Raw genomic sequence first — 21,712 nt, forward strand, 5'->3', positions numbered from 1 at the left:
CAGGAATGCCTGTAGAAGGTAAAATTCCAGCTGGAATGTGTGTGTATCATCATGATCTCAATCTTCCTCTAGCTCCTGTTTCCACGGTGGTGGGGAATGTCACGAGTTGGATTTAGGGGATTATATTACAGAAAAGGAAATTAAAAGACAGTAGGTGCTGTGCCAGATGTTGGGACAGGGATGGTTAGACTGGGGTACACTTGAGAGGATGCCAAGAACCCCTAAATGCTGTCTGTGGCCACAATGACATGACCCTTTCAATGAGGTTCTCCTGAGAAGTGAGTGTGGAAAAGAAGCAAAGCAAGTCTAAGTCGCTTTAATATATTAATAGCTTTGGGTATTGATCCAGAGCCTGTTGGCCAGGTGTATGGCTCTGATTCCCATTGCAGGTGGGCAGAAGGACCTCAGTCTAACAGAGCAGTCTCCAGGGAAGTCAAATGGGGGGAGGAGGAGGAGGACAAGGGGGAAAAGAGGAGTGAGGCAAAGGCTCTGCCCTGTCCACTCCAGGTGTGGCCCCCTCTGAGTGTCCTCGCACACGACCAGCCCACTCAGCGCTCCAACTTCCTAGAAAGGCACCGGGAGAAAGAGATGAAGAGAGGCCAGCAGGGCCCACAGAGAAAGTGCTCATGGCACCCAGGTGGGAGTGAGTGGCTACATCCCCTGCAAAGCCTCCAGTGTGATGCTGGTACATGGTCCAGTTCTGCTAGTGGACCAGACAGAGGATACTGGGTAGGATGTATCCAGGATGTCCCTGTTCTTTGCTGGACTGAGGGTTCAAGAGTGTGCTTCTGGAAGGAATGGGTGAATCTGACTGCATATGCAATGCAAGTTTCATTAACCACGTGTCTGCTGCTGGTAAGCCTCTTTAGGCAGAGCTACAATGTCAAGGGCACCTGGCTTAGACCTGTGGGTTAGTTACCTTCACTTTGCTTCCATGATCGCAGGGTACTAATGGTATCCCAGCCCAGCTGCTGCCCCACAAATGTTTGTGGGGAAAAGGGGATGGGGGGGAGTGTGGGTGATTTGATACAAAGTCATGGCTCTACCTAAGTGGTAAAGACCATGCAGTGTGGTGCAGGGAACAAGCATTAGACTCAGAACCAGAAAGAACAGGGTTCAGTCCTGGCATGGTGGTTTGCTTCTTATTTGTGTGTGTTCTGAGGTACGTCCCTCTAGGTCTCCGAGTCATGATTTCTTCATCTAGGGCAGAGACGTTTTTGTAAATAAAGTTTGTTAAATGCAGCGGTGCCCATGTGTTTACATCCTGCCTCTGGCTGCTTTCACTGCAATGGCAGAGTTGAGACCACAAAGCCCACAAGCCTAAAGTAAGTGCTCTCTGGACTTTTACAGAAAGCCTGTCGACCCCCGATGTACAGCATGGAGATGACGGAATTCTTGACCAGACAGGCTAATGGTGAGGATCATGTAAAATAATCTTTCCTTGGTGGACACTACGAGGCATACGATAAATGTTACTCTCTATAACTAGGATGAATAATATGTTTTCGGAATCTGTCTCATCTATAAGCGTGGAAGCAGGGGCACAATTCTGAGTAGTGGTGCAAATGGTGTGAATTGAGGGGTACAAAGAAACCTTCTGGGGGTGATTCAAATCACCTACCCTGACCACAGGCACACTGACTCAGTTCCAGCCAGGAAGAGTTAAGCTTTAATTTTAAGCCTTCATCATCCAGGTTGATTATGGATTGAAAAGATTTGGAAAACAAGCCCTCTGGGAAAGGCAACACATCCAGGTGTTACCACTTACCAACACTTGTGCATGAACTCATTAATTAGACGGCTTTTCTCAAGGATGCTGGTTGAGATTGGTGCAAGGAAAGAATGGGAGTTTACCGAAATGTTTGTGGAAATTCTTAGGCAGTTTCTTGCAAGCCAGGGAGAAGTGCTTACTGAAAGCAAAAACAAAGGATCCAGCGCTTAGAACTGGGTGCCCCTGGAAGAGGGAGGATTAAGATAAAGGAGGAGGGCTTCCCTGGTGGCACAGTGATTAAGAATCCGCCTGCCAACGCAGGGGACATGGGTTCGAGCCCTGGTCCAGGAAGATCCCACATGCCGCGGGGCAACTAAGCCCGTGAGCCACAACTACTGACCCTGCACTCTAGAGCCCGAGAGCCACAACTACTGAGCCTGTGCCACAACTATGGAAGCCGGAGCACCTAGGGCCCGTGTTCCGCAACGAGAGAAGACACCGGAATGAGAAGCCCGCACTGCAATGAAGAGTAGCCCCTGCTCGCCACAACTAGAGAAAGCCTGTGCAGAGCAACGAAGACCCAACACAGGCAAAAATAAATAAATAAAATAAATAAATTTATTTTTAAAAAAAGATAAAGGAGGAGAGTGGACAGTGAAAACCCTCTCGGACTTGTTTGCTTCTCTGGACATTCTTTACGCCTGACGTGTCTTCAGCGCAGGATACGCTTACTGTTTATTCGCTATGACAAAGGTTGTATTGTTTCTTCATACTTTTTCAGTGGGGGAACAAACCAAAAAGCTTTCTGCTAGAGAGCATAAATGGATTCTTGAAAATTCACAATCTCCTTTTCTGAAACTCACACACGCTGAAGGTTTGATTTTTGGATTAGGACCATAGACTAAAGAGTTCAGGAAAAGAGAAGATTCCCTTCCTCTTCTTCCTAAGGACATCTATTTTTAATCTTCCTCAAAGGTTAGCCTCTTTGTCAACAGCAATGCCTTGTCAATTCTTTCCTTCTATCGGTATTTCATCAATTGCCAATGGAAAAATTCCGGGTTGACAGAGTGGAAAAGTAGATGTGTGTTGAAATTACAATTGGCGTATGTCTGAAATATTTGGGGGCTGGTTACTGTGCGTCCCCCGCACCAGGCGGCTGGAGAGTAATTCATACGTCAAGCCAAGCGGCCCACGAATGACAAAACAGCAACAGGGCATAAAGGTTAGAGTGATGGATTCTTAAAATACTTCTACTTAGGCACAGAGCACCTAGTGCAGAGCATTAACGAGTCCCAGAAAGATGATGCAGAACAAATGAAGAAAGTAATGAATTGACTTTGCAGTCGTGCTCCTGGAAGGTAGAGAAACAACCATGCGCTTAGATCTGCCCTCTGAGAAATGCCAGGAGAGAATAGCTTTTCATTCTGCAGTGTCTTGGTTTCCTATGGCTGCTGTAACACATCACCAAAACTCAGTGGCTTAAAGCAACATGAATTTATTCTCTTACAGTTCTGGAGGCTAGAAGTCTAAAATCAAGCTGTCAGCAGGGCTATGTTCCTTCTAGAGGCTCCATTTCCTTGCCTTTTTTTGCTTCTACAGGCTGCCTGCATTCTTTGGTTCATGGTCCCCTTCCTCCACTTTCTAAGGGAGCAACAGCGGGTCAAATTCTTACATGGTATCACTCTGACCTCCTCTTCTGCCTCCATCTGATAAGATCTTTGTGATGACCGGGCCTCTGGATAACCCAGGATAATCTCCCTATCTTAAAGGCAGCTGTTAGAAACTTTATTTATCCCTTGCCATGTACCATAACATATTCATGGACTCTAAGGATTAGGTCGTGGACATCTTTGGGGGCCATTATTTTCCCTACCACGTGCAGGAAGGGAGCTAATATTCATGCTGGGGAAGTGAGGCTGAGTGTTGACTAATTCTACTGAAGATACAGGGATGAAGGCAGTTTGATGGAGATACAGAGCACCCAGAATTCTTCAGAAAAAGAAACAAAGCAGCTACACTGTTGGATGAAGCACAGTTGGCAAAGTGCTGATGAAGGTGTCTTACCTAGCGGTGAAAAGACAATAGTGGGGTAACTGGAACTGTTTCAATCAACAGCTGATGCATGATACTAATTCAGAAGAATGGCCAGTCTGTGGATGAGTATCTTCACCCCAAGAGATCTTAGCAGGTTGAACTGATTGGCTTATATCAACTAATCAAAATTTGACAGCACAAACAGATGTACGACGCTGTTCTTAGGTTAAAAATAATCAGCTGTACGATCACAGGAAAGAGAAGAGTGTCTTGGTGGGAGGGTAGGGTTTTAGCGACGACCAGCTTAACGTGAAAGAATAATAATAGTTAATGGGAAAAACCTGAAAAAGCAAAGTCAAACTCTGGGTGCTTTAGGAGAAGTAGGGTCCCAGATGAAGGACAGGGCAGATGTTTTTGAGACATCTGGTCCAGTTCTGGAGTCCACTTTCAGGAGGGCACTGGCAAATTTTGTGTCCAGAGGAAGGAACTAGAGTGATGACAAACCTGAGAAACATCACATCTAGGAAACTGGAGACGAATATACAAACCCAGCTCATGGGGTGGACTGCAAGTGGGGTTACTCAGACTGGGGGGCTACTGAGAGTTCCAGATGGTGACCCCATCGGGCACAATCTTCCAAGGCCTGTTTCAGAAACTTTCACCAGTTGAACTATACTATTTGTATCTATTTACCCGCTTCTGACCTCCCACCTTACTTACAGGAGTGTATTTCTCTGCTCCATTGATACTGGGTTTGGCTGTGTGAATTGCTTGGAACTTATGCTGAAAGAAGTCTACTTGTCCACTCCTGTACTTCTTGCCTTTCAGTCATGGCCATGAGAAGATATGCCCAGGGTGGCCCATTTTACTTCGGGAGCTGTAAATCACGAAAGCCCAGTGCCATCTGTGTGGGTAAAATCTTCTAGGAAGAGCCCTGGTGGCAGTGTATACAGTGGATTGCAATTTGTAACCATGTCATTTGTTCAGAGTGTCAGAGAACTATGCAGGGAGGGTCAGAGGAGATTCCATCTCAACCCTGCAAGTCCTTTAGACATTGGAAATTTGGCAAACTTTGTGCTCCCAATACTGTATCCAAGAAGGCAGTTTAACTAATAGGGCCAAGGGCAACCCAACAGTGAGTCAGCTGGCAAATGCTGGGTTTGGATAGAGCTTATTTCATTCAGAAATAGCCATAAAAAAGAAAAAAAAAAAAAAAAAAACCAGAAAAAAGTAACCCACATAGGAGAACTGGAAAGAAAAATACTAGGAAAAGGGAGGGAGGTAATGCTGAAGACTTAGGGGAAAGGATTGCACGAGAAAGTGACTCAGCATCAGCGCCAGAAGGAAATTCTTTGATACATTGATTAGGACACAAATCGAGATTTTAATGAAATAGGTAGTCCACATTCATAAGACTGAGAGGAAAAAACACATCAAGACCAAAAAGTGAATTGTTGAAACATAGAACAACTAAGAGGATACCAAACACAAAAGCAAAATGAAAATTTGTTTTGAAAGCAGAGAAGAGCAGAATTGACAATGCAGAAACAGATCAGATAAATTTTAATGGTTTTACCAGAAAGAGATAAAAATGTTGAAGAGAAAATTATCGATGTGTAGGACATAGAGAAACAGAGATTCAACATAAAAGTTATAGTTAACTGGGGGGATGGGAATATTCCTGAATGCTTTCTCAGTAGCAAATATTACTGACCTCTAGTGGGAATAATTGAAGGTCAAATACCCAGTTCCTGGTGCCCTGGAGATCTCCATCTCTAAGGTGTCTGTGTGTTTTCACTTCAGAAGCTTCAGCTCCTTACTGAAAAGCCTCAAGAGGAGGAGATAAGGGTGGGCTTTCTTGTCTTATTTGTGTTTATTGGTGCCAGCCTTTTGGGTGGGTATCTTGCTTAGGAATTTATGGCCAGAGAGCCATAGTTTCTGAGATCTAAGGGGAGGAGTGAGTTCCGTAACAGGCAGCGTCCTGTAGGGTGGGTTACACGGATGTTATAAAGGACAAAGGTTGAGCCTCAGGTCCTCAGAGGTCCAAAGTGTTAACTGGAGACCCTTCCACTGCTGGTATTCACTGTGATCACAAGTAAACTGAGCCTGTAGTCTGCACATAGTTAGAAGCTGCTTGACTCTTTTCTGCTGCTGGTCCTCAGATCTGGAGCAGTAACAGGAGGTGGGCAGCAGAGGGAGGTGGCTTGAGCTGAAGGTCCCCAATTCACCAGGGAGCCAGCTTCTCAGTTTGGGAGTGTTGCCAACAATATTCTTGTGGGGAGAAAGCGTTCAGAGCCATTGGAAGAGACAGAGACACAAAGCAAAACACTTGAGTATATAAATGGAAAGGCAAGAGTCATAATGTGAGATCTATACTTAGCCATATTCCAGGGAATATTTGAATTGCAGCAATAGAGACAAAATCTCAGAAGCATCCAAGCAGAAAAAAAATACATATTAACCACAAAGGAATTAAAAAATCAAACCAGGCTGGGCCTTCTCTGCAACACTAAATGCCAGAATCCAAGAAGGGAATGTAGACAGCTCAGGAGGTCAGTGTTTGTGTTGCAGCTACTGCTGCTGCATAACAAATTGCCCCAAGGTGTGGTGGCTTAAAGCAACCATTTCCTTACATTCACAGATTCTGTGGTTTAGGAATCTGGAGATGGCACAGAAGGATGGCTTGTGTCTGTGACATTATTTTGGGGGTCTCGGCTGGAATGACTCAAATACTGGGTGTGACTCAAGGGCTGGGGCTGCCTAAGGTGTAAAGATGGTCATTCCAAAGACCAAATACTTTGGTCTCCAAAGTATTGCTCTTTGCAGATTCTCCTTTATTGTTTCTTGAGGCAAGTTCTCTAGGAATTGATATTGGAAGCAGAGCCATTTAGAATCCCGAAGAGCTCTTCTCCACCCCTAGTCACTGATTTCCTTTACAATGGTGTGAGTTGCAGGTGATTTCTAATCTGCCTCCCTTTGGCTGCCTGGGGGGAACCCCTGGCTTTTTTTTCCTGAGCAGAGATAACCACACCTTAATTTCCCTGGGTGTCAATGGCAATACAGTGTCTATGAGTGGTTTCTTGAACTTCCTCTATATTAAAGAAATTCTGGTTTATCTGTCACCACTGAGATAGACTAAGACAGACCTTCCTTATCATTTCCAAGGTTATTAGCAATTTTGCCCTGACTCCTGGGATGCATACCCCATCCTCAGAAACGCACAGCGCTACCTGTCACTCCAGATGGGGCTGGAGCTTCGTTTCCATGGGTTGGTTGGGGATATTTTCCATGATGCCATTTAGTGAGTTGTATCATCAACTGGCAGATAATGAAGTGTGAACAATGGTGTGTACCTTCCAATCTAAAACCAAAGTTGGGGAGCACCTGAACGTAACCAGCTTCATGGTCAGAAAGCCATGGAGGCCTTTGTTGCTCCTCACTTGACCTATTTCTACGTGGTCTGTCATTTGCCTGATGTTTGCTCAGCACCTGGTAAGCAAAGAGCTTTCAGAAAAGGTAGAAAAGAAAATCAATATCTCGGCCCATTTAGACAGCCTCTCACCATTCAGCTACTTTCACACAGTGCTGGGGAGGAACGCAGGAGACCTATGCATTGTAGGGACCTGGAGAATGCATTCAGTCAATTCATCTAAGCGATCGATGGATTAGTTGCTAGCCTGGATTCAAGAGACTAGGATTTTATAAAACTGTGGCTTGAAGAAACTATACCATCTACCCATGTTTCTCTCTTATAACGTGCCTCTCTGACTGATGAGAAGCAGCACCCTATTATCCTGCTATAAGCCAATAATTATAAAAATCTCAATAACGCTAGATGCAAAATACAATTACTAGATGTCTGGTCATTTCAGCAATCTTATAACACGGTGTTATTATTATGGCAACTTTAAAACATGTCTGTAAATTCTTCAATGGTCCTCTCATCAACAGGGAGGACCCATGTCCCTCCCTGTGCTCTGAGTGGGCTTGTGACCAATTCGACCAGTAGAATGTGGTAGAAGAGATGTTGTCTGACTTCCAGTACCAGGTCAGAAAGGCCACCTGGTCCTTTTGACCCAGGGAAGCCAGTTGCGTGTAAGGAGGTCCAACCACCCCGAGGCTGCCATGCTGGAAGTTTGTGCGCGAGTCCTCGGGTCCTGTAGCCATGGGAGTGGCCCATCAGACTGCAACCATGTGAGACCCCAAGCAGGAGCTGCTGAGCCCTTTCCAAATTCTTGACCCACAAAACAGTGAGCCGAGTAAAACTGTGATTGTTTCACTTCTCTAGTTTGAGGGTGACATTACACAGCAATGTTAACTGGAACAATTATCCACCATTTTACGAGTGAAGAAATTGAGCCTCGCAATGTTTCAGGAACTTGCCCCAAATCACACAATTTCAAAGTTGCCATTTTTTTTTTTTTTTGCCAGATTTGTTCTAGTTTGAAACCAATGCCCTTGACTCCATACCATAATGCCTTTCTAATCAGCCAGGTAATTGCAGGGGAAACACAACACCACTGAGAATGTGTGAATAAAAAATGAAATCTCGCTATTTTATATGCTTCTCTGAAGATCCAGTTGGTGGTGAAGATCTCCATCCCAGGCCCACGAGTGTGTGAATGAAAAGTCCTGGTCACAGGATACTAGGTCTTCTCTCAGGGCAGAAGCCTTGGACGCCTTCGCCCAGGTGTCGTGCTCTACCCCACCCTGGCGCTTTCCTGTTGACCCCACCAGCTGGACATTTACCATCAGCTTCTCTGCCAAAAAGTCAGCCATCCCCCTTTTTTGGGGCAAAGAACCAACCATCACTGACCACCGTGGCCCCAGACACATCCCCCCGGGAGTCATTTCATTTGATCTTAGTCACCCCACTGAGAGAGAAGTACTGCCACCCGCCTCTTGTGGATGCAGAAATTGGGGCTTAGAGAAATTAAGTGATTTGCTCAAGTTAATTGGTAAATTTTAACCCACAGTCTTCTGACTCATTGTACTGTGCTCCTGTGGTACCTGGCCCTTCCCCATTCTGATGAGTCTGATGAGAAATATTATTTCCACTTCAGGGGTGCCTGGTACCTTAAGGCAAAGCTATCTCCCACCTGAAAACTTTCTCTGGAAAAGCAAAGAGTGCCCTCACCACTCTCTTCCAAACCCCTAACCTTGACAGTATGCTGGCAGGCAGAGAGATTTCAGGCACAGGTGACTTGAATTGGTAAGTAATCCTGACAGGCTGTGTTCCCTCAGGCAAGTGATTTAACCTCTCGGGTTTCCTTTTCATCAGGTGTAAAGTGAGAGAGTGACCCAGATAAACTCGAACATGCTGTGAACTTCCTATGGATTCACAGCTGTCTGGACTAGAAGCCATAAATATATGAAGTGACTTATAATGAAGACACATATGGTAATAACAACGTGAGATTCTGTGAAATCAGTTGCATGCATACTGTCATGGTGATTCTACTTGCTTTTCCTTTTTGAACTTTTATTTTGAACTAATACAAAAAATTGGAAAAACAGAATAGAATTCCCACTTATTCTTCACTTAGACTTTCCAAATACTAATACTTACCACATTTGCTTTATCATTCTTTCTCTCTCACCACACACACACACACACACACAATTTTTTTTTCTGAACCATTTGAGAGTAAGTTGTAAACAGTATGCCCCCTTACATTTAAATATGTCAGTATGTGTTTCCTAAAAACAATTACATTTCAATTGTGAAAATCAGGAAATTAACACTGAAGCACTACTATTATCTAATCTCCACACCTTATTCAAGTTTCATCAGTTATCCCACTAATGTTCTTTATGGAAAAAGAAAAAAATGATTCAGATCCAATCCAGGATGATTTATATAATTTTCAAATGGGAAAATGTTGCCAACTTTCCATCTCTAGAGAAACCAAAGCCAAAGATAATATGAGGTGGGGTCCTCCTTTCAGAGCACTGGCTAAGAAGACTATAAGCAAAGCCATCCACTGTGTATCCAGTAAAATAAAGGCAGAGCTCACAGAACCAAGAGTTTGGAAGCCACCGTAGAAGACCGTTAACCTTTTAGCGGGTCAGCAGTGGTGAACGCTGCGCGCAGCTGTGTTTGTCTGTGTTCTCAGAATCCCTTAGAGCAGTGGTTCTTATATTTAGAAGCAGCATCAGAAGCCTCTGAAAGCTTGTTAAAACACAAATTGCTGGTTCCCACCCCCAGAGTTTCTGATTCTCTAGGTCTGGGGTGGGGCCTGAGAATCTGTATTTCTATCAAGTTCCCAGGTAATGCTGGTGTTGCTGATCTAGGGGACCACAATTTGAGACCTATTGCTCTAAAGAAACCTGTGTCAGGTGATGTCCCCACCCAGGAATTTCATATGCTGGCTTAATCAACAATCACCTCCTTATCAGATCCAGTGACCTATTCTCAATGCCATTCCATCCTGTGACAGAGGCAGACATGGGGCAATTTCTCTACTTGCTGGCGGCCTCCCATTTGTACCCAGACACTGAGGGACTCCAGTTCCCATTCAGGTGTACCGAGAAAATACTATTTATGTGTGAGGTCCACTGACTGTGAACCCTCCAGGCAAGATGTTATTTGTGTTAATCAGACAGACAGACACACGATGTAGGTTAGTCTCTGTAAATTCCCTGAAGTGACGATAGAGATGTCTGTAAGTGAAGTAAGTCAGAAAGAGAAAAACAAATATCGTATATTAACGCATATATGTGGAACCTAGAAAAATGGCACAGATGAACCAGTTTGCAGGGCAGAAATAGAGACACAGATGTAGAGAACAAACGTATGGACACCAAGGGGGGAAAGTGGCAAGGGGTGGTGGTGGGGGGATGAATTGGGAGATTGGGATTGACATATGTATAAAATAGATAATAAGAACCTGCTGTATAAAAAAATAAATTAAATACAAAAATTCAAAAAAATATTCAAAAAAAAGAGAAAAGATTAAGCAAAGCTGGAAATTGAGATAGTACCCCCCCATTTTTTTGTTGTGCCATATGAATTCAATGTTAAGGAAGCGAAGCATGTTCTAGACAGAGTGAGTCCTATTCATCTTTCAACCACTACATCTCAACTCTAGCACTTTGTAGCTGTGCAACTTTGGGAAAGTTTCTTAACCTCTCTTAATTTTAGTTTCCTCATCTTTAAAAAAGGAATAATAATACAATTCGCCTATGGTAGATTAAATTACTGTACAGCAGATAATCATCCTCTCCCCCTCAACCTCCATGGGAGGAGCATACTTCCCATCCCATTGATTTTAGACTTGCTCATGTGACTTGCTTCGGCCAATAGGATGTGGGCATAAGTATGGGGGCTACAGAAAACCAATATATAAGTATAAGGAATCATGTATTTCTGTTTTTCCTTTGGGAATTTTTGACTTCTGTCAGATAACCCAGTGGTCATTAAGTGATAAGATAATTGGCACAAACTTGAACCCAGCCCTTGGCTTAAAGCCACGCCTAGCTGAGCCTACCCTAGATCAACTGAACCACAGCCAAACCACATATACATTAATGAGAACTGAGCATCTGTCGTAGATCCCTGAAAGTTTGTTGGTTATGCAGAAATAGCTGACTGATACACAACATTATAAAACTACTGTGAAGATTAAATAAGATAACAAATGCAAAGGGCTCAGAACAGTGTTGAGCACATCATAAATGCTCTGTAGGTGTGGGCTGTAATTATTATTACACCTAGTGCCTAGACCACTGGGAAGGTTTTGATAGTAGGAGAAATGGAATCCTCCCTTCACCACTAGCATCCAAGCCTTTCTTATATGTTCTGGAATCCAAGACCTGGGTCTTAGCTCACATATTTGATCTTGACCCAATCACTTTACTTCTCCAAGCCTCAGTGATAATTAATTAAGTAGATTTGGACACTTCTGCCAACCTCATAGGTTTTTCTTCTCCTTTTCAAATCACATCAGATGATGGACAATACTCATCATTAGGTTTTTACCATGAGATTTTTATCTTCTCTTCAAGAATAAAAATATCCTGAGCAGATCACAGTAGAAAGATCATTCAGTGCCCCAGGATCTGTCTGCCTGGTGCTCAGACAAGAACTGGGCACACAGGGGTTTTCAAAAATACCAGAGATTATGCCAGGAAAGGACTGAAGCTTACACTGTGTTTTCAAACCGGTCATAAAATTAAGTTTGAGATTCTTTAATTATGCATTCAGTTTTCATGAACGATTCTTTACTGGTCAGGCAGATCTCAGCTGAGAACAGAAGAAGCAGTGAGTCTGTCAACAGAAGACCTGGATTTAAGGGATGGTTCGTGGGAGAGCCTCTCCTTGTCTGTGACCTGGGGAAGTCATTTAACTTCTGGGTAGAATAAAGGCAATGCTCATAAAGGTATAACCTGTATAGTGATGTTTGAGAATCCAATCATGCCAATGCTGCTGCAGATGTGGTGAAACAAATTTTTTTTAAATCCATTTTTGGAGGAACTGTAAATAGCCCACGTGGGGTGTGTGTTCAGTCCATCTGACTTTAAAGTGAGCATGCTGTTTGAGCCAGGAATCCCACTCCCAGACCTGTACATGATCTCTGGGTGCCTCCCCGTTACCCATTCCTGAGCCCATTCTCCTTTGCCGGCTTCTCACTGCAGAGACTAAAGTAGCCAGACACCTGTTTACCCAGTTTTCCTGTGACTAGGGAAGGCTATGCGATCTGTTCTGGCCAATGAGCTATAAAGGGGGAATCTGGGAAAGGCTTTTCCCTCCATGAATAGAGGGAGAGCCTGTTCTCACTTTCCCAGCCATCCTGCTTCCTGTCTTTGGAGGCTGGTGGATGAAGATGTGCTCTCTGGACTGGCAGCAGCCATCTTGCAACCACAGGTAAGGTTGAGAGAATTGCAGAGACACCAACCCAGACCCTGGATTGTTAGTCGCTGGCCCAGCCTTGGAAATGGCTGCCTTGGAAATCTAGATTTCTGTTACATGGGCTAATTAGGGCTTTTATTATTTAAGCTATTATTAGTTCTGTTACTGGCAGCAAAAGAACTCTTAACTGATATACCATCCTACACCTCTCTCTCTTTCTGTTTCACACACACCCGCACACATACACCATACTCTCGATACATATAGAAAGAAACTTCTAGAGCTGCACGGTCCAATAGATAGTCACTGCCCCATGTGGCTACTGAGCATTTGGTCAGTGTGAATTGAGATGTGCTGTATGTATAAAATGCACACTGGGTTTTGAAGACCTAGTACCAGCAAAGAATGTAAAATATCTCACTGTAATTTTATATCGATTGCATGTTGAAATGATAATATTTGGGGTATACTGGATTACATAAAATATATTATTGGGGCTTCTCTGGTGGCGCAGTGGTTGGGAATCCGCCTGCCAATGCAGGGGACACGGGTTCGAGCCCTGGTCTGGGAAGATCCCACATGCCGCGGAGCGGCTGGGCCCGTGAGCCACAATTACTGAGCCTGCGCGTCTGGAGCCTGTGCTCCGCAACAAGAGAGGCCGCGATAGTGAGAGGCCCGTGCACTGCGATGAAGAGTGGCCCCCACTTGCCACAACTGGAGAAAGCCCTCGCACAGAAACGAAGACCCAACACAGCCATAAATAAATAAATAAATAAATAAAATTTAAAAGAGATAAGCAAAACATTCTCTCTCTAAAAAAAAAAAAATATATATATATATATATATTATTAATTTCACTTTCTCTTTTACTTTAAAAAATGTGGTTATTTAATATCATGCACACATTTATGGCTCATGTTATATTCTACTGGACAGCACTGTTCTAGAAAGATAGATACCAAACTAATGACAATGGTGACCTCTGGAGTGCAAAAGTGAAAGAGGGACTTGATATGGAGGGAGATGTTTTTCTATATATATATTTCTTGAATTTTCTACAATGAGCATATCTTCGTAGGCTAATTCTGTGAGTTTTAGGAATATAGGACAAAATGAAAATAAATGACTTACTTGCAATCCTGCCTTTTCAATTGTGAAGTTATGCACATGTGAGTTGTAAGGACACAGCTTTTAAACCTGATAATCACTTATGTTGGAATATTATTTGCACTTGAATATAGGTACCAAGCATTTTAACTCTCTACAACTTTTAGACAACACACATATAGAGAAGTACTCAGGTAGTGTTTATGGTAATGAAAAAGAGTGTATCTGTTTTTTACCAGAAAACTTTATATATAAAGTGAACTTGCTTTTGAAGAATTGGGGATATTTTCATGAAATCAACATCAAAAAACTGAAAAGGTGACATAAAGAAGTTAAGGTGCTTTGGGGTTAGCTCGTATATAACTAGCAATATTGATGATACCTCTGTTTTCACTGGTAGAACTCATCCTGGTTCTTGCCTTTTTGTGATGCCTTGGGAGGTTTATTTTTCTCCAAAAACCTCTGAGTCATTGAATTTCAGATTTAACATTGATTTATTCCTTTTGAGAGTTTGCCAGATACAAAGGTAAATTGCTCGGCCTAAGTGATTAAGGAAGAATAATGGTTTGTTTCTAATCAACACTGTGTTTAGTCCTTTAATTATTATTATTTTTAATTAAAAAGTCAGTACACAATTCTCAACCTGCTCGTGGAGCTGGAGAAGAAAATAACAGCTAGGATCCTGGAAACCAATGGTGGACAATTCACTGGCCCAGCTGTGGGGAAGGAGGACACCCTGCAGGACGGCCTAGTTGCTGCTTGCTGGGTTCCGGCAAAGGTTTGATAATTGACGTTAGGTGTATACAGTGGAGGCTTCGAGTGTTTTCATGATCTCCCACAATTCAAGCAGAAATCCAAGTGGTTTTGCTTGTTTCATCGTTTTCCTCACAGCTCAGCCACAGGCTGGCTGTGTGACGTTCCCCTTCAGACCTCATCTTCCAGGCCAGTAAATCAGATAATCTCAAAAATCATTTCCAGCTTTGAACTTGTCTTATCCTGCCCTCCTCTTCCTTTCCCTTCTACATCATTCTCTCTCTCCAGATGTTCAGTGTAATCAGAGAAACATGCCATCGTCTGACATTTATAAATTTATTTATTTATTTATTTATTTATTTATTTATCTATGGCTGTGTTGGGTCTTGGTTGCTCTAGTTGCGGCGAGCGGGGGCTACTCTTTGTTGAGGTGCGTGGGTTTCTCATTGCGGTGGCTTCTCTTGTTGAGGAGCATGGGCTCTAGGCACACGGGCTTCAGTAGTTGTGGCACGTGGGCTCAGTAGTTGTGGCTCATGGGCTCTAGAGCACAGGCTCAATAGTTGTGGCGCATGGGCTTAGCTGCTCCACGGCATGTGGGATCTTCTCGGACCAGGGCTCGAACCTGTGGCCCCTGCATTCACAGGCAGATTCTTAACCACTGTGCCACCAGGGAAGTCCCATCTTCTGACATTTAAAACCACAGTTAATTATCTGCATTACAGATGTTCCTACTACTAAAATATATACCTTATGTATATTAAATTGTATGTACTATATATTAAGTTATATATACTATATATTTATATTATATATTAAATTATAGACTAACATCAAAATTATATATAAGTATGTACAATATAAAATAATTTACATTTAATTTTATACACTTTATGTATTTTATTATATTTTAATAAAGGTGATTTATCAAATATTTAATAACATAAATTTATATATAAATGTAAACAAAATAGAAATTTTTAATTTAAAAATATATTTTTAAATTAAATATATTTAATATATATTTAATATATTGTATATTATGTATATAATCATATATTATATATAATTACATCTAATTATATACTATATGTAAATATATGTATATATATACATAAATACACATACACGGGGAAGAAACTTCATTGTGGAAAACATACACATAAACTCCCAGACTGCAAAAATTTCTCTGGGAGAAGTCAGAGAAAAAAACTATGTAATTATATTTCCAAATATATAATAAAACCTAAGTTTAAAAATGCTTCATAACTGTTGTTTGGAAATTGAATTTTAGAGAATGGATGGTAAGCTTAAATTCTCTTTAACCTGCTTTGTTTTTCCATTTCCCTGACATCTCTAAACTGTAACTCCTTGAAGGATGAAGAGTTCTTTGCTAGCATTCATTCCACTATCTACTAGAATTTCATTACAGTTGCTCTAGGTGTATAGTCAGACTCAGGACCCAACAAACACAGACTATTAACAAACCTCTTCTCAACATGGGCATGGCGTGCGTGTATAAAAGCATGATTTACTTGGATTTATTGAGGCGGCAGTAAATAAATTTGGGAACCCTGAATTGCATTAGAAAAACATGACTGAGCATTTAAAGCTTTTTCTCAGTAAAATAAATGGTGTGTTTTCTGATAATCTCTTTCCCATGCATTAATATGGAAAAAGTAATTTATCAAAAAATGGTAACAGAAACCAGCAAATACCTTAATTTGTGTTATTATCCCGGCCAATATAAAATTCAGGGAAGCAGAAATGGCTCTGGTGGAGACCAGCGGTAGCAGCTGCTCCACGACTCCATGGAGCGTGGTCTACTTGAGGGATGCCAGTTGCCATAGCAGCAGCGATGCCAGTGAGCGGCCTGCAGCCTCAGACAGCAGGCTCTGCCCCGGGGAAGGGGCGCAGAGTACGGGCCCTTCCTTGGGGTTGGCAGGGTGGAGGTGGGGCATATGACCTAGCTCTCCATCAATCTTTGGCGGATACAGGATGCATTCAAGTTGGTCCCTGCCTCCAAGGAACTTACAGTTAGGCTGAGATGCCCTACCACAGGTATATTATGTGATATAAGGGCTTCATGGGTCCAGAGGAAGGGCAATTGATGAAGGCTAGGACAGTCAAGGAAGCTTTCTCAGAAGGAGGTAGGATTTAAATTAGATCCTGAAGAATAAATGAAATTGAAGTGGCCACACTCATCCCATCGTAGCTGTGGATTTTTAAGTTAGCCTGTTTGCACTGTGTAACTCCAAAATCTTAGAAGTTTGGTGTTGGGTCTAGAACTTATCCAGTCTTACTTTACGTAGAGCTGAGGGAACAGAAGAAGGAGAGGAACGAGTAGAGGGTTTAGGTGCTGAGAGGAACGAGACTGCAGTGGCACAAGGCTGGAAGGGACCCAAGGGGAGGCACTTAGGCCCAGGGTTAGGGTTAGGGTTAGGGTTATGGTTAGGGCTGGGGACCCGGCAGGCAGCTGTTTCCTCCTGGCTGACAGGAGCCCTCCACACATACTTCCAGCCCCTCTCAGGTGAGTGTAATCACTGGTCCTAGAGTCTCAGAAAAGGGGGTCCTCCCCCTCCCCAACCTCCACCACTCCCCCCTCCTCCAACCCCTGGGTCAGGCAGCAAATCTGACGTTTGTAAGACAGTAATAAGGTTAAGTATTTGATGAGTCTGGACAGCAGATTATTCTTGCTATCATAAAGCATATTCCATACCCGACTGCTTTTTTGTTTCAGTAGAATAGTTTACATTTGCAGAGAAGTTGAAAGTACAGAGAGCGTGCATACTCCCCACACTCAGTTTCCTATTATTAACATCTCACATTAGTTTGGTACATTTCTCACAACTAAACATTGTTGTTAACTAAAGCCCATACATTATTCGAATTTTCTTAGATTTTACCTAATCTCCTTTTTCTTTCCCATTATCTCATCTAGAGTTCCACATTATATTTTTTTCTTCTTTTTTCCTGATTCTTTCTTGGATGTGACAATTTATAGACTTTTCTTACTTTTGATACTTTGACAGTTTTGAAGGGTACTGCTCTCCACAGGAATTTAAACCTACATACCAACTGAGGAGATGATTGTCACCTGACCATTTGTTTTTCCAAATGCATCTGATCGCTTACTTGACCTCTGCCCTTGAGGTCGATTGAATTGGTGGCCTTGATTTTTCACCCCTAAATGAAGGTATTTCCTGTATTTCCCCACTACTTGACTTTAGGTTTGATCATCTAAGTTCTGCTGGCCAAAGGCAAGTGGGCAGAAGTGGCAGGGGGCCAGGACTGAGCCGAGGCTTTTAGAGGACCCTCTGATTTCACTGACCCCCTCTGCTTTTGTCATGGCCACAAGGAGAATGCGGCCGAGCTAGTCCACTGCCAGAGGGAGCAGAGTCGCCCTCAGCTGTCCCGGGCTTAGACCAGCTCACCCCACCCAATGCATGGATGAATGAACAATATTCAAAGCTTGTTATTTTTAGCCTCTGAGCTCTGGAGAGATTTGTTATGCAGCAATAGTTAACTGATACATGCCCTGAGGCTGAATATACTTAAGATATAAAAAGCTTTTTAAAAAGTTAGTTTTAAAAAAACTTGTTCTGAGAACATATAATCAAGAGGACCACAGGCCTCATTGGGTTATTTTAGTGTCTGTCACAAGAGGACAGGCTTCTCACTGAAAATCTGAGCTGTCTCACCTCTGAGCCCAAAGGACAATGTCTTCAGCTGTTGACAAGCTTGATTTGGGTAAAATCTAGACTGAACTGTTGAAGAATGTGTTCATTCATTCCTTCAACAGCTATTTATTTGGTGCCTAATATGTGCTGGGACTTCTGCTTGGTGCTGATCACACAGGGATGAGCAAAAGGGGACAGACATGGTCCCCGTCCCCAGAGAGGTGACTTCAGGGGAGAGATGAGTAAGAATGCAGTGACGAGGGGGTGTGGTTCTCCAAGGAAAGCTATTGTGCACGCGTTTGTGGGGGATCTGACCTGTCTGCAGTCTCAGGAAAAGCTTCCCTGTGGAAGGTGACCTGAATTCTGAATCAACGGGAGTTGACTGGGCAGAAGTGGGAAGCAGAGAACAGCACTTTCTACAGCAGGAGGAAGGGTGGGCTGGACTTCAGGGCAGGGAGGGCCCGGGGGCAGGAGGGGGTTGGCTCCTGACTGCCTACTGTCTGAGCGCACGCTGCCTGTTTGGGGTGTCCCCACCGCCCGCTGTGCATGCCAGAGTGGGGAAGTTTCCTCTCCTCACATCCTGGCAACATGCTTATGTTCTTTTTTTAATTGGGGTATAGTTGTTTTACAACGTTGTGTTAGTTTCTACTGTACAGCGATGTGAAGTAGAGTTCCCTGTGCTATACAGCAGGTTTTCATTAGTTATCTATTTTATACAAATTAGTGTATATATTTCAATCCCAATCTCCCAATTCATCCCACCCCCCGCTTCCCCCATACGTTTGTTCTCTACGTCTGTGTCTCTATTCCTGCCCTGCAAATAGGTTCATCTGTACTATTTTTCTAGATTCCATATATATGCGTTAATATACATTTGTTTTTCTCTTTCTGACTTACTTCACTCTGTATGACAGTCTCTAGGTCCATCCACATCTCTACAAATGACCCAATTTTGTTCCTTTTTATGGCTGAGTAATATTCCATTGTATATATGTACCACATCTTCTTTATCCATTCGTCTGTCAATGGGCATTTAGGTTGCTTCCATGACCTGGCTATTGTAAATAGTGCTGCAGTGAACATTGGGGTGCATGTGTCTTTTTGAATTATGGTTTTCTCTGGGTATATGCCCAGTAGTGGGATTGCTGGGTGCAGATGGCCAAGAGGCACATGAAAAGCTGCTCAACATCACTAATTATTAGAGAAATGCAAATCAAAACTACAATGAGGGATCACCTCACACCAGTCAGAATGGGCATCATCGAAAAATCTACAAACAGTAAATGCTGGAGAGGGTGTGGAGAAAAGGGAACTCTCTTGCACTGTGGGTGGGAATGTAAACTGATACAGCCACTATGGAGAACAGTATGGAGGTTCCTTAAAAAACTAAACATGGAATTGGTGCCATGCTTTTTAAACACGCCAGGCCTGCAGCTCTTTCTCAGGCTCTAACTCGAGGGTGGGCCAAGCAGGCACGTGATGGTTGGGGACTTTCCCATGGGGGCTGCTGGTGGCTGAGCCTTCAGTGGCGGGGGGTGTCTAGCCATGGCATCTGGCAGCAGAAGAGTGATCAGAACAAGGTGAAAATAGGGTGTCCAGGGGTTTCCTGCACAAACGGTTCTTCCAGCAGGACCTTGACTGCTAACCTCTGAATTAGCCTGGTTCCCTGCCTTCTAGCTGATTCTGTAAGAGAGGCCTTTCTAATAAATTACTTTTCTGCTTTAGTTATCCAGATTCTATTTCTGTTGCTAAAACTGAGAACCCTGAAAAGGAGCAGATCATGCTGGGTCTTCTAGGTCAGACTGAGGAACATGCCTCTAGCCTAAGAGAACTTGAGGTCCACAGAGCTGCCAGAGCCAGGAGTTAGAGATTTGTGTCTCCAGCTGAGTCCCTAAGACAAGGAGTTGAGTGCAAACAGCTTATTAGGGAAGTGATCCCAGTGAGCAGCAGTAAGGGACAGATGGCAGCCATAAAGAGTGTGTTAACAAGCCAGTTACCTCTGTGGACAACTGGGGGTCAGTCCTACTGCGAGCTGTAGGAACAGAGTTATGCTACTTGAGGGAGGCCGGAACTGGGGTATTTACTCACCAACTCCCATGGGTCATTGGTTAAGAACTGCTCCAGGGAGGAGGGTATTCACTGCCCAGAACCTCCTGTCTGTCCTGAGCAAGGGCCAAATGGGTTACAGTGGCCAGGGAACCCGCTCAGGTGAAGAGTTGCAGGTGTTGGCAGTTGGAAGTCTCAGAATCTCTGCCCTCAAAAAAGGTCAGTGCTGGAGGGGTGTCGGGGGCTGGGTTGGGGGAGGGCAGGAGGCACAAGAATGTTCTCACCATCTGGTGCTTATATCTTGTAAACTGTAAATGTTAACCCAGCCTGGAGGCTGTAGGAAAAAAACCGCCATGGGTGTCCAGTGCTGTCCCCTGCCCCATGAAAAGCTAACCATTCGATAAAAGGTATAACAAAGCCCATCACAGGATAGAACCCGTGTCCCCTGCACTGGCAGGTGAATTCTGATCCACTGCACCACCAGGGAAGTCCCTTTTTTTGTTTTTTTTAATTTAGTTTTATTTTTGGCTGATTTGGGTCTTCGTTGCTGCGTGCGGGCTTTCTCTAGTTGTGGCGAGCGGGGCTACTGTTCGTTGCGGTGTGTGGGCTTCTCGTTGCAGTGGCTTCTCTTGTTGCAGAGCACGGGCTCTAGGCACAAGGGCTTCAGTAGTTGTGGACTTCCCTTTGTGTGTGTCTGTGTCCCAATATTCTCTTTTTATGAGGATGAAGGCTCACCCATGTGACCTCATTTGACCTCCTGACAACCTCTTTAGAGGCCCTATCTCCAAATACGGTCTCATCCTGAGGTACTAGGAGTTAGGAGGAGACTCAAATAACACCAACTAAACAGCCTACTTATCAAGATTACCTCAATGTGCTCACCAACCTGAAGTAAATAATAATAAAGTCATACATTTTGCCCAATTCCAACAAGTTCTTTGCCTTGCAGGATTCACCTCCAAATCACCTAGCTCAGTTCTAAAACCATTCTCTGTCAAGAGAGCATTCTCCCTTACTGCAGCAAGTCTAGTCAGTGTAGCTTTGCTTGATCAACAGCTTCCTCTGGGGATCTTTGGGGAGTTTGACAGGATCAAATCAAATGTTAAAGGAAGACCCCATCATAATACCTGGCACTTAGAGGTACTCAATAAATGTCAGATTTTTTTTCTCCTGGTCCGATCTCATCACAAGAGAAAGGGTTTTCAAAGATCGGAAAAAAAATTTTTATTTTCTTCTTTTGGTCATGCCCAATTGACAAAATAATCTCACTTCAGAAACTTTGTCTCTCTGTTTGGTTTGAATAAATCTGTGCCTAATACAAATCAACAGTTTCCAAATTATTTTCAACTCTTATAATCTTCAGAATGTTGGAATCAATTAGAGCTTAGAGGTTTTTTCATGTGTAATACGATTCCCTTGAACATGGCAGTTGCTGGAACTTTGCAGACTCTAGCAGTTGAGTGTGAATTAGGGAACCAACTACTGTTATGTAAATTACAGGAAAATAGAGAATAATTTTTCCCTGAAAGATCG

The 21,712-nt window shown here is 43.3% G+C and overlaps 1 protein-coding gene across 1 annotated transcript in view; it reads right to left on the reverse strand.

Moving 5' to 3' along the window:
- PCSK2 (proprotein convertase subtilisin/kexin type 2) overlaps positions 1 to 21,712 on the reverse strand; it is a 216,948-nt gene that overhangs the window by 115,867 nt on the left and 79,369 nt on the right. The window lies entirely within an intron of this gene.

Source organism: Balaenoptera borealis (assembly GCF_965194805.1).
Source record: "Balaenoptera borealis genome assembly, chromosome: 16".
Taxonomy (NCBI): domain Eukaryota; kingdom Metazoa; phylum Chordata; class Mammalia; order Artiodactyla; family Balaenopteridae; genus Balaenoptera; species Balaenoptera borealis.